We start from the raw sequence: 14,200 nt of genomic DNA on the forward strand, positions 1-14,200 counted from the left end.
GGCCGCACTTGTGGGAAGTGCGGAAAGGGTCATGATGGAGTCTGTAGAGTGGGATCTTGCTATAAGTGCGGCAAGGAGGGGCATATGGCCAAGGACTGCCCAAAGGGGTTTGCAGTGTGTTTTCACTATAACCAGACCGAACACCAGAAGGAAGAGTGTCTGCTGTTGCGAGGGACTACCCAGGGAGCACCATAGGGATCTACCCCTGTTGCTATCAGAGCTACTGAGAGCCGGCCAGTGAAGGTCGAGGTACCGAAGGCGCGAGGGAGAGCCTTCCAGTTGACTGCGGAGGAGGTCCGCGCAGCGCCCGATGTCGTGGCTGGTATGTATTCTTTCATGTAATTATTTAATGTTTAAGATTTTATGTTTATATTATGATATGCGTAGGTACTTTTCTTGTGAATTCTGTAACTGCTTTGGTGTTATTTGACTCGGGTGCGAGTCGATCTTTTATACCGTTGGCTTTCAGTCTGCACATCAGCATTAGTCGAGAGGCGTTAAGTCGACCTCTGAGAGTTTCCATCACCGACGAGAGAGCAATATATGCCACGGAGGTGATTCGAGGATGTGTACTTGAGATTTTTGGTGTAGAGTTTCCTATTGATTTGGTCCCAATTGCGGTGGGGGACGTCTGTGTCATCGTAGGCATGGATTGGTTGAGCAGATTTGGAGCAGTTATCGACTGCGAGCGACAACTGGTGACTATACGAGACCCAAGTGGGGGAGTTCTTACTGTGTACGGCGAGGGTACCCGTCCCGATTCAACATTTTGTTCGGCTGCTAGAGTGAGGCAAAGTCTACAGCAGGGCTGTAGTGGTTTTGTAGCATATGTGACGGATACGAGGGTTGGTGCAGGGAGACCAAGTGCAGTTGAGGAGGTCCCGATAGTGTGTGAATTCCCAGATGTTTTCCCTGAGGAGTTACTGGGTGTACCTCCCGAGAGGCAGGTGGAGTTTCGCATTGATTTGATTATGGGGGCAGCACCTATCGCCAAGGCGCCCTATCGCCTTGCACCTCCAGAGATGCAAGAGTTATCCTCGCAGCTTCAGGAGCTGCTGGGGAAGGGGTTTATACGGCCGAGCAGCTCGCCGTGGGGAGCATCGATTCTGTTTGTGAAGAAAAAGGATGATTCGCACCGAATGTGCATAGATTATCGAGATCTGAATAAGTTAACGGTCAAGAACCGTTATCCTTTGCCGAGGATCGATGATTTGTTCGATCAGCTGCTGGGAGCATCTTGGTTTTCCAAGATTGATCTGAGATCTGGATATCATCATATGAGGGTGCACGAGGAGGATATCAAGAAGACTGCATTCAGGACTCGTTATGGGCATTACGAGTTTGGATCGATCAGTGATTGTGTTCATTGATGAAATTTTGGTGTATTCAAAGTCCAGGGAGCAGCATAAGGAGCATTTGCGGGAGATCCTCAGCGTGCTGAGATCGGTGAGGCTTTACGCCAAATTCTCCAAGTGCGATTTTTGGTTACGGGAGGTGCAGTTCCTTGGTCATCTCGTTAACCAAGAGGGGATTTTGGTCGATCCGGCCAAGATCGAGGCGGTAATGAGTTGGGAAGTGCCGAAATCTCCTTCTGAGATCAGGAGTTTTCTAGGGTTGGACGGCTATTATCGGAGGTTCATCAGGGATTTCTCCAAGATTGTTGTTCCTCTCACCAGATTGACCCGGAAGGGTGTGGTGTTCAGCTGGGGCCCAGAGCATCAGGCCTCATTTGAGACTCTTCGCCAGAGATTACGCGAAGCCCGGTGTTGACTCTTCCAGAGGGGTTGGAGGACTTCGTGGTGTATTGTGATGCATCGATATCTGGGTTGGGCACAGTGTTGATGTAGAGGGGGCATGTGATCGCATACGCATCGAGGCAGCTGAAGCCCCATAAGGCAAGATATCCCACCCACGATCTAGAGTTAGGGGTTGTGGTGTTCGCCCTTAAGATTTGGTGCCATTACCTGTATGGGGTTCAGTATACGATATACACGGATCACAAGAGTTTGAAGTATTTGATGGATCAGCAGAATCTGAACATGCGTCAGAGGAGATGGTTGGAAGTGGTAAATGATTATGATTGCGAGATCCTGTACCACCCGGGCAAGGCTAATGTGGTGGCCGATGCCCTGAGTCGTAGAGCAGAGAGCGCCCCGATTCGGGATATTTGTATGAGATTGACAGTGATGACTCCGGTATTGGACACCGTCAGAGGGGCTCAGGCTGAGGCAGTGAGACCGGAGAACCGCAAGAGAGAATGAGTTATAGTTCGTGACCGATAGCAGAGGGATTATGACCTTCCAGGGTTGAATTTGGGTACCGTTTGTTGGAGGAACGCATATCATATTGATGGAGGAGGCACATAAATTGAGATTCTCGATCCATCCTGGAGCCACTAAGATGTATTTGGATCTGAGGAGAGAGTATTGGTGGCCCTGTATGAAGAGAGATGTCGTGTGGTTCGTTAAGAGGTGCTTGACCTGTCGTAGGGTTAAGGCCGAGCATCAGAGACCGCATGGTAAGTTGCAGCCATTGGAGGTTCCCGAATGGAAGTGGGAACAGATTACCATGGATTTTATCACCAAATTGCCAAGGACTGCTAGGGGAGTCGATGCAATTTGGGTGATTGTGGACAGGTTGACAAAGAGCGCCCACTTCCTTGCTATCATCGAAAACTCTTCCGCAGAGAAGTTGGCCGAGGTGTACGTGAGGGAGGTGGTATCGCGGCATAGGGTGCCGATCTCGATTGTCTCAGACCGAGATGTGCGTTTCACTTCCAGATTCTGGAAGAAATTTCATGAGGAATTGGGTACTAGGCTGCATTCTAGTACCGCATACCACCCCCAGACTGACGGTGAGAGCGAGCGGATGATTTAGACGCTCGAGGATATGCTCCGGGCATGTATGTTGGATTTCGGTGGGAGTTGGGACACGTATTTTCCCTTGGCAGAGTTTTCTTACAACAACAACCATCATTCGAGCATTGGCATGCCACCCTTTGAGCTGTTGTATGGGAGGAGGTGTCAGACCCCTATCTGCTGGGGAGAAGTAGGGGAGCGTGTGATGGGTAGTACCGAGATCGTGCTTCAGACGATAGAGCAGATCCAGCAGGTCAGATAGAGGTTGTTGACCGCTCAGAGTCGTCAAAAGAGTTATGCGGACAGACGTCGGTCCGAGCTTGAGTTTCAGGTCGGCGGCTTTGTGCTCCTAAAGGTCTCTCCTTGGAAAGGAGTGATTCGATTCAGGAAGAGGGGCAAGTTGGGCCCCCGATATATTGGTCCCTTCAGGGTGGTCGCGAGGGTAGGCAGGGTAGCCTATCGTTTGGAGTTGCCAGCAGATTTGGGTCAGATTCACGACACTTTCCACGTGTCGCAATTGTAGAAGTGCGTAGCCGACGAATCAGCAGTAGTGCCACTAGAAGATATTCAGGTGGATGCGAGCCTGCATTATGCTGAGAGACCAGTCGCGATCAGAGATCGAAAGATTAAGGTCCTGAGGAATAAAGAGGTGCCACTGGTGCAAGTCCAGTGGCAGCATCGGAAAGGGTCAGAGTTAACTTGGGAGTCGGAGCGTGAGATGCGTGAGCAGCATCCAGAGTTATTTGCGGAGTGAGACTGCGAGGGCGAATTCTAATTCTAGTGGGGGAGAATTATAACACCCCGGATTCCCAAGTATTATTTTTGTTCTTTTATTTTTTTGGGTGATTGTGAGGGACTCGGCAAGTTGGAGTCTAAACTCGCCGAGTAGGATCGTGGTTTTGTGCTCGAGTTCGCGTCTGGACTCGGCGAGTCCACGCTGTTTAATGAACCCCTAATTTCCAGGGTTTGAGACCTATTTAAAGGGGCTTATGACCGTCATTTGCGGCCACCAACCTTAGAGAAAAACCCTAAACGGATTTTGAGCGTTTTGGGAGAGATAAGAGGCCATTGTTGACTTTTGAAGCTTGGTTTGGCAAGGCAAAGGAGATTCTAGCTAAGAGCAGGCAAGCGAGGTGGACATCCTTCGGTTTTGGAGATCAGAGCATCATTTTGGAGGTATATTTTGGTTTCCTTTTCTGTTGTTAAGATAAACATGGGGGTTTAGGGTTTCTTGACCCCTTTGTTGGTTAGATTTGATGTCCATTTCATCCCTATTTATGATGAAGCTTGAGATGGGATCCATAGAGGTCCAGAGAAGCTTTATTCCTTAAGCTTTATGAGGATTCATGGGAGTTTTGACCTAGAGTTATGAGATATGGGGCTAAAACATCATTTAGGAGCAAATAGTTGTTGTTTGAGCACCAAGGTTTGGACTTTACGTGATTATCATGCTTGGGGAGGCCATATCTATGATTGTATGGAACAGATCTGACCTCAGAAGCGAGTTTGAGTTTATGTATGGCATGGACTCGCCGAGTTTGAAGAATAGACTCGACAAGTAGCATGAAGTTTGCCCGTAACCACTTAGCGAGTGGTCTTGTCGAGTTAAGGGGTCGACTCAGTGAGCCAGGGAGAGTCAAGGGGGGGGGGACTGAGTCAAGCTAAAAGTCGCCGATTTGTTCTTGAGACTCAGCGAGTTGAGTCGTGGTGGCCCCGCGATTTATGCCAGGTGAAACTCGTCGAGTCAGAGAACCACCCGGCGTGTCAAAAGAGGATCCAAGGGAGTCAGTGGACACGTATAGACTCGCCGAGTCGCCCTAGTGCACTCATTGAGTCCGGTCAAAGTTGACCATTGACCTTGTTGACCTTTAGGGTTGAGTTCAGATGTATTTATGAGTGTATTACTTTGTGTGATTAGGCGGAGGCTAGATCACATTTATTCCGAGACAGATATTTACCGAGATACGCGAGGTGAGTCTTCTCACTATACTTTACCTTGAGTAGGTAAATAGAGTTATGTGATATAGTGTTTTATATATATTGTTGTTGTACTGCATTCTTCTATGTGATTTATGCTGTGCATGCTTGCAGAGTTAGAACCTGAGGGTTCACAGAGTTTGGGGGCACGAACCCACAAAGTTATAGCCTCGAGTGGCTAATATGTGTTATATGTGGTATTTTGGGGAACTCACTAAGCTTTGTGCTTACAGTGTTTTGTGTTATGTGTTTCAGGTACTAGTGAGGATCGCGGGAAGGTACCGGCTTGATCAGTACACACGCGGGATTTTTATTCTATGAGATCTTGGGATTGTTATATGTTATAAATTGAGTTTCAAACAATGATGTTTTTATGATTTACAAATGAATTATGTTTTTATAAATGCGAAAAATTGTTTTGGAAATTTACGGTGTTACATGGACAACGAGTGATTCCGCAAGATCAATCAATAAACCCAACAACAAGTCTCATGTCGTGATCAAACCTTGGTCACGATGCCATCTTGTAACATCGTAAGGCACATCCGAATTCCTGAACCCAAGACTCTGATACCAACTTGTAACGTCCCAAAAATTACAAAGAGATTTTTCGATTTAAAATAAATAAATTAATTAAAACCTTATAACTTAAAATTATTAAACGGTATTCATTTGTTGAAAACCGATAGTTAACATAGTTCTTTTATAAAATAACTTAAACTAATATCTTTGATGCATGTGAATAATTTCACTGAGCTCTTGTCATGTACAAATAGTGTTGTAAAACTCACCAAGTTGGCCGATTACTCCTCCGAGTACTCACTACTCCGCCCTTGCCGAGGCGAGTTACATAATCCCGAGTACTCCCTGATCGGCCCCTTACGAACTGAGTAGTGTTGTGAAATTCGGTCATCTTGGTGATTAATATGTATAATATACTTAATAATTTATTATTTAACACACACACACACACACTTGTGATTATTACAACATATATATCATAAATTTTCAGTAACTATTCATAAAGTGAGACCATTATGTGTTTTTCATTTTTTTTGTGTATTCACATGTATCCAATTTTGCTATATATTTCAATCAACTTATGATTTTATCTTATGATTTTGACATATATAATTTCCCTAAAAATATTTCTACACAAATTTCCAAATCCGACTACTCGCTACTCGGTAGTCGGCCGAACAGGTACCGAGTAACGAGTTCTACAACCTTGCGTACAACCAATAAAATAGTTTATCCACAATTGCAGACATAAAGCTTAGTGAGTTTCCCTATATACCAGATATTACACCATACATATAATGCATCCAAGAAAGCCTCAACCATATAGTTTAACAATTAAGTCTCCTATATACATACATGAAGGGCCCAACCCTAGGGAATATATGAGCCCAACCCCGACTCCATTTCTAGGGCCAAACCCTAGTTTTACGTATAATTGTTGTGATCCAACCAGAATATATCTTATTAGTGTTGTGATCCAACCACAGTCTTTCAAATTGGTGTTGTGATCCAACCAAAGTCTTCCATATCATTGTTGTGATCCAACCACAGACTTTCATATCAGTGTTACTATCTAACCACAGTCTTTCACATCAGTTTTCAGGGGTTAGATCTTGGTCTTTCATATAATTCATGAATTCATATTTAGTCCGGGATTAGATATACAGTCGAACAGATGAGCCACCTAAGAGTGAACAGTCAGACAAGAACATCACAATCAGGTATTAGACCAAGAGCTCTCATGATATCCAACTTAAACAACATAGAACCCAAACTATCACTATAACATAATCATGTAACATGAACATATAACAAATACTAACGTATCCATACCCTTAGCAACTATCCTTCACTAGTTACCCTGCTATTTACCACTTCTCAATTAAGTCCTTCGCTAGTAATTCATATATTATCCTGATAACTGGTCTACCTTAGTTACTCTAACTAAATATAACTCCTGACAGTCCGATATGATCAAGAAGAAAGACCCTACTAATTTAGTATACCAAGACACCAAGTATCCTAATCTACAACATGCATATCACGGAGTTCTCCTAGCCACTAGCATACTTCTACTCTAACAATACATCTATGATGGGTTTTACGCATTACATCACTCCTATGGTGCACATGCAACCCTAAAGCTTTGGATCAAGCTTTTCTCTAGTTGTACATGCAATAAAATTATCCAAACCCATAACCCTAAACTAGCATGCTATTTTCGGAATTAACACCTAATTGAAAGTTAGATGATTACCTTTATTTGTAGCTTGATTGATCTTCAATCTTTGAGAACTTAGCACCTCAAATGTGATACCTCTAATAGATCAAAAACACCAAGATCAAGTGGGAGGAATATGAGAAAGAGGCTAGGGATCACAATAATCGGTTGGGATCCTTCTTAGGGTTCAAGTGCAAATTTTAGGAGTCCCATGTGGTCTTTATATAGCTGAGCTCCTAGGGTTTCAGTCAAAACCCTAATCTGATTGCTTAGGCCTTAAGCAGTCCAGTAGATCCTTCCAGAAGATCCCTTTGGAGGATTTCTATGTGGGCTACACATAGAAATTCATCCACCTCTTCTTGAGGGTCCACAAGCCCAACTTTCAATTATCATATAATTGCAATATCAGTCCCCTTAATTTAATTAATCTCTTTTGATCACTAAATTAATTCCAAATTAATTCTTGACCAATATTAATTAAATAATACGATTTCTCAATTAACATTTTATTCTTATAATATATTAATAAATCACAATTAACCTCTTTCTCCATAATTTATCCAGTCACGTTGTTATTGTGAAGGCAACACAAAAGGACCATGCTACTATCGGGTCAAGTACATACCAAATATAGTTATGGGCTTAGACACCTGATCCAACAGTCTCCCACTTGGATAACTCTAATAACTATAAATGCAAGTACGACTTCAAAATCCGATTAGCAATCATAGCTCTCAAAAGCCGTTGTCGAACCCTAACACGTCCTATAGATAAGGGATCATGTAGTCCTCCATTCTCAAGATATCATGTGGACAAATACATGGAACATAGTCATACTTATTGTCCAGCAGTTTGTTTCCCGATTTCTGATTTGTTTGACATAGAACTTAATTGAACACATCAACTCAATCCTGATCGGGCCTGACACATAAGTCAACACAAAATCATCGAGGGGCCCAAGATATCGTATTTAATCCTCCTAGGATAAAATGAACATATAAAATTTGACTTATATGCTTGCACTATTTACTCATTAAATCGTACACAACAATACATTTTATAACATCAAGTTACTGATGCATTTACGCATTATCAATGCACAACCAACTTGTAAACAACTACTCATATATCTCGGTTTAAAGACTAAACGATATTATCGTCTCACAATCACTCGTGATGAATTCCATGAAGTGATTCATGTGAGCGCGGGTTTAATCCAATACTCAAATCTTATTTCAAGAGCACTCATAAACGTTGCAGCAAAATTTTGCTATGTCTAAATGCTTAGACAATCTACAAGCCAATTCATAATAGTCTTGGCTAAATACCTACATCCAAAGTATGATCGACTGTGGATAGTTTGAATAATCCTATTATTCAGGAAGTCAAAACATGCAAAAGTAAAACAATAGTAAACAATTGACACAGGATAGTAACTTTACTCATAAATAAAACTCATTTATTTAATCATTAAATGTCAATTACATTTTAGCTATTACATGTTTCCAAACAGCTATCTAATCACTAAAACTAATATCGTCCTTCAGCCCAATACTCCTAGCATGTTGCAAGTGCTTAACCCTACTCAGTCCCTTCGTAAGGGGATCTGATGGGTTCTCTTCAGACGATACCCTCTTTACTATGAGGAGTCCATCTTCTACTCAATGTCTGATGAAATGATATTTTCTTTCGATGCGCTTGGATCTGCAATGATCCATTGGTTCCTTGGTTAAGGCGACCATACACTCATTATCACAGAAAATTTCCATAGGATCCTTTATGGTCGGCACAACTCCAAAGTCTCCGATGAAGTTCTTTAGCCATATTGTCTCCTTCAACGCTTCACTCGCTGCTATGTACTCTGATTCTCACGTTGAATCAGCTACAGTCTCCTGTTTGGAACTTTTCCAAGTTACTGATTCTCCATTTAGAGTTAACACCCAACCCAAATGAGAGCGGAAATTATCTCGGTCGATCTGAAAACTGGCATCATTATACCCTCACACTCTCAAGTCATCACTCCCACCGAGGATAAGAAACTAGTCCCTAGTCCTCTGCAGGTACTTAAGAATGTTCTTTACCGCAGTCCAATGAGCTCTACCACGGTTCCGTTGATATCAACTAACCATGCTCAAGGCGAAAGCCACATCAGGGTGAGTACACGTCATAGCATACTTGATTGAGCCGACGGTAGAAGCATAAGGTACTCAACTCATTTCTGCTATCTCAACATTGGTAATCGGACTCTAAGTCTTACTCAGTTTGGTATTGCTTTGGATTGGTAACTCCCTTTTCTTGGAACTCTCAATGCTAAAATGATTCAACAATTTATCCAAGTAAGTACTTTGACTAATTCCTGCTAGTCTTTTACTCCTATTTCTCAATATTCTTATCCCTAGAATATAAGCAACATCTTCGAGGTCCTTCATGCGAAGCACTTCCCAATCCAGACATAACCTCCTGCAAGGGTGGGATGTCATTTCCTATGAGTAGTATGTCATTTACACACAATAAAAGAAAGCTAACTATACTCCCACTAGCTTTGACATACACACATGACTCATCCTCACTTCTTGAAAAACCAAACTCTTTGACTTTCTCATCGAAACAAAGATTCCATCTACGAGATGCTCGTTTTAACTCATAGATGGATTTGTCAAGCTTACACACTCTATTAGGATGCTTCACATAGATAAAACCCTCTAGCTACCTCATGTAAACATCTTCAACCAACTTCCCATTTAGGAAAGCGGTTTTGACATCCATCTGCCATATTTCATAATCATGAAACGCAGCTATGGCTAGCATAACCCTTATAGATTTAATCTTCGCTATTGGTGAGAAGGTCTGATCATATTCAACTCCATGAGTTTGAGTAAAGCCCTTCGAAACCAATCACGCCTTATATGTATGTACTTTCCCATCCATGTCGGTCTTCTTCTTGAGATCCATTTGCACCCAACCATCTTATGACCTGGTACATTGTCAACCAATTTCAAAACTTGATTGTCATACATGGACTAAATCTTGTTGTCCATAGCCTCTTTCCAATTTTCAGACTCCAAGCCCACCATGGCTTCCTTGTAGTTGTTAGGTTCATCCATATTTATTAGTGTACTATCGCTAATAAACATATCACCCTCTACAGTTATATGGAAACCATATAATATGAGTGGAACACTAACTCTATGGGAACATCTAAGAAGTAAGGACTCATCAATCAGTTCAACAGGAGTTTCCTCTTCGAGTTGAGTGCCAGTGTTAGAGGTTTCTTCATCGCTTGATTCTTGAAGCTTTTCAAGATCAATTTACCTCCCACTGTCCTTTTGGCATATGAGTTCTCTCTCTCTCTCTCTCTCTCTCTCTCAAAACCCCTCTCCTTGCAACGAAGACAACATTGTCACTCAGTCTATAGAAGAGATATCCAAAGGACTTCTGCGGGTAGCCGATGAAAATACGTTGCTCACTATGACGTTCATGCTTGTCATGAGTCTTTCATCTTACGAAAGACTCACAACCCCAAATCTTGATATGTGCTAACGAGGAAACCTTCCCTGTCTACATTTCGTGAAGTGTTTTGGCAACCTTCTTAGTTGGGACTAGATTAAGGATATGGGCGACATTCTCTAAGGCATACCCCTAGAATGATATAGGTAATGAAGCTCGACTCATTATGGAACGAACCATGTCCAACAAGGTTTGATTGTCCCTCTCAGCTATACCATTCAACTGCGGTGTCCTAGGTGACTTCAATTGTGAAACAATTCCACATTCCTTAAGATAGTTGTGGAACTCGATACTAAGATACTCACCACCTCAATCGGATTAAAGCATCTTTATCATCCTCCCCAGCTGATTCTCCACTTCTTGCTTAAACTATTTGAACTTTTCAAAGATTTCTGACTTGTGCTTGATTAAGTATATATATATATATATATATGTATATATATATATATATATATATATATATATATATATATATATCTGCTATAATCATCGGTAAAAGTCACATAGAAGTGGTTCGCATCCCTTGTGGTGGATCTAAATGGCCTACGTACATCCGTATGTAGGAAATCCAGTAAAACCTTACCCCTTTCACAAGTACCAGTGAAGGGTGACGTGGTCATCTTTCTAAGAAAACAAGGTTTGCAAATGTCATAAGACCTAAGGTCAAATGACTCCAAGACTCCATCATTTTGGAGTTGGCTATGTGTTTCTTGTTGACATGTCCAAGATGACAATGCCACAAGCAAGCTTTGTCCAAGCCATTGGACGAATCAATATGCAACACAATATTTCCTAAGTTGTCTACAACCATCACAGTTTCATATATACCATTACAAGGCAATGCTTCAAAGTAAAATTTACCATTTAGGAAAGCATTAATAGAACCAATTTCATTATTAAACGAAAATATAAAACCTTCTTTATACATACCATGAAAAGAAATAATGTTTCGTGTTATTTTTGATGAGTAGAAACAATTATTCAACTCTAAACCTAATCCACTACCAAGCACTAAAGAATAAACTCCAATCTTGGTGACAGCCAACACTTTCCTATTCCCCATGACCAAGTTCATCTTCCCATGCTCCACATCCCTACTTCTTCTTAGACCCTGCAAATCAGAATAGATGTGAAAACCACATAGTGTATTAAGAACCCAAGAAGGAGCATGTGATGAGTTATTAGATTGAATAGTATAAACTCTAATCTTGGTGACAGGCAACACTTGCAACCCTAGTAGTCGTGGCTGTTGCAAGGCCATAGGGAGGTGACTCGTTGTTACTACGGGAGTTCAGCAAGACAAAGCCACCAGAGTTTTATGTGACATACAATTCGATTACTGCTATGAGATGAATCTCTGAAACTGAGGGGTGCTTCTACATGTGTTCATGTCCAGAGCACCTTAGAGTTCAGTTTGCAGTGAACCAGCTTTGCCTAGGAGCAAAGGACTGGTGGAAGTTCATGACTACCAGTTTTACTCCTACAGACCATGATGTAGTGACATGGGAGAGGTTTACATAGTTGTTCCGAGATAAGTATTATTCCCTAGGTTTAGAGGTGTGACATCCCAATTTTCATGGCCAGAAAAGACCGATTTTGTTTATGCTTTATAAAATCAGAGTATCTCTTTTAATAAAAATGTTGTGATTTTTGCCTTGTAAAGACAGGCCAATCAACCCTAAGTGAGACTCGCTCTTGCTGTCTTTTAGCACAGTTTAGAGTCTGTTTGAGTGTTCTAAGCCTAGTACATTGAAGGAATGAGTTTTAGGAAGTACCTTCTAGGGTCGATGTGCAACATTCAAGCCTAAGCACCACCAAAAAGGAGTTCACGGCCATGGCACATGAGTTTACGGTCGTAAATTCAAGGCTAGCCGTAAACTCCCCCACAAGTCTCTTTCCCTTCACTTTTCCTTCATTTTTACACTTTCACCTCAAGAACACTTGACTTCTCTCTCAAGTATCATCGAGATTTTCATTCCCAATCTTCTAAAAGTAAGTGATTCTTCCCTATAGTTGTTGATTACCCTTCCTACTCATCAATCACCCTTTGATTCCATCCATGAAAACATCTTTTGGCTAGATCTTCATCTTTCAGAAAGAACACCAAGAACACACACTTGTTCTTGGTGGCCGAAAGCTCCTCAAAGGCCCTCGAAAGTGTGAGTACTCCATCCATCATCTAGTTAGGCATGTCAATCACTAAGTCCTAGCCTTGAAACATCACCAAACTCAACAACAATGAGTTAGTAATTTTTGGTATAGTTAAATCCTGTAGTGTTCTCCTGCTATAGCATTTAGTATGTTCGTTCTATTATAGTATCTTAGTATGTTCTTTTTTTTATCATGTATAGTGTATAGTATGTCTCTCTGATGTATTGTATATACCTCCCTGTTTGAATTCCAGCATGCATACCTGTCTACTAGTTTCCTGAGAATACAAGTTATTTTGAAAGAGAGGATCAACATTTAAGCTGGTGAGTTCATAAGATTTTAGTCATGTAAATAAGTTGTAAGAAAGTCGTAGTAAGTTATAAGTTCTATTTAGAAAAGTCCGCCTGTTCCTCCAGAAAATCCTATATTTCCTGCTTTAATGAAAGATAAGTAAAATGACTCTACAATCCTTTCTATGGGTACTAAGTGGATACAAGTTATATAAAATGGATTAAACCCTTTACTGGTAAGTTTCTGGTTTTGTATACCAAATGTTCTATTTGAAAAGTATGTTTTGTACTAGAAAAATGTGCATTGAATTAATGTCCTATGTCCTGACCCATACCTGGTACCCCTTATGATTAGTTGGTGTATACGATTATATATATATATATATATATATATATATATATATATATATATATATATATATATATATATATATATATATATATATAAGATCGAATAGATAGTAGACTGGGTGCATCTACTCTAAGCCTACAACCAAACAAGGAACTAGAAGTAAGGCAGAAAACATGCACTCTACTGTCTATTAGTATCAGACCCGATTAATATATATCCCTAATGTATGCTCTAAGGAATCATAAAGTTAGCATTATAGGTCCTTTTTTCTACTGAATGTACTAGACTCAAATGTTTTATTTGTCGTTTGAAAAGATGTAAGTTTTCCCTAGTTTATAACTATCTTAACTCGAAAATAGTTTGCATTAACTTTCAAGTGGAACTGTCACAATATGAAATTAGTGGGAAAATATTAGTACCCAGTTGTCTTTTGAATTGATATCCTGATGTACTGATTACCTTAAAACGTGTATGTTTTATTAAGTTCATAATGTGATGGATAGTACCGATACTATATGCTCTCCCTATAAGAGATTCTGGGGACCAAACGCGACTTCATCAAACAAATTTCTAGGCCGTGTAAATTCACATTAAAGTTATTGATCATGTATACCCAATTTACTATCACCTTTTGTTTGGAACAATGAGTAAGTGATTATAGAAGGAACCATTGTGGTTACCATTTTTACTAAAAGAAATAAGGGTTTTCTTAAAGAATGTTTTCATCAAATATAAAGGAACTATTGCAATCAACTCCATGAGTACCGAGTGAATACACCAGGGTTATATACAATGATGATCTAAAAAGCAATGGGAGGCGTGT

This window comes from Lactuca saligna, chromosome 1 (genome assembly GCF_052625555.1).
Source record: "Lactuca saligna cultivar CGN05327 chromosome 1, ASM5262555v1, whole genome shotgun sequence".
NCBI classification, from domain to species: domain Eukaryota; kingdom Viridiplantae; phylum Streptophyta; class Magnoliopsida; order Asterales; family Asteraceae; genus Lactuca; species Lactuca saligna.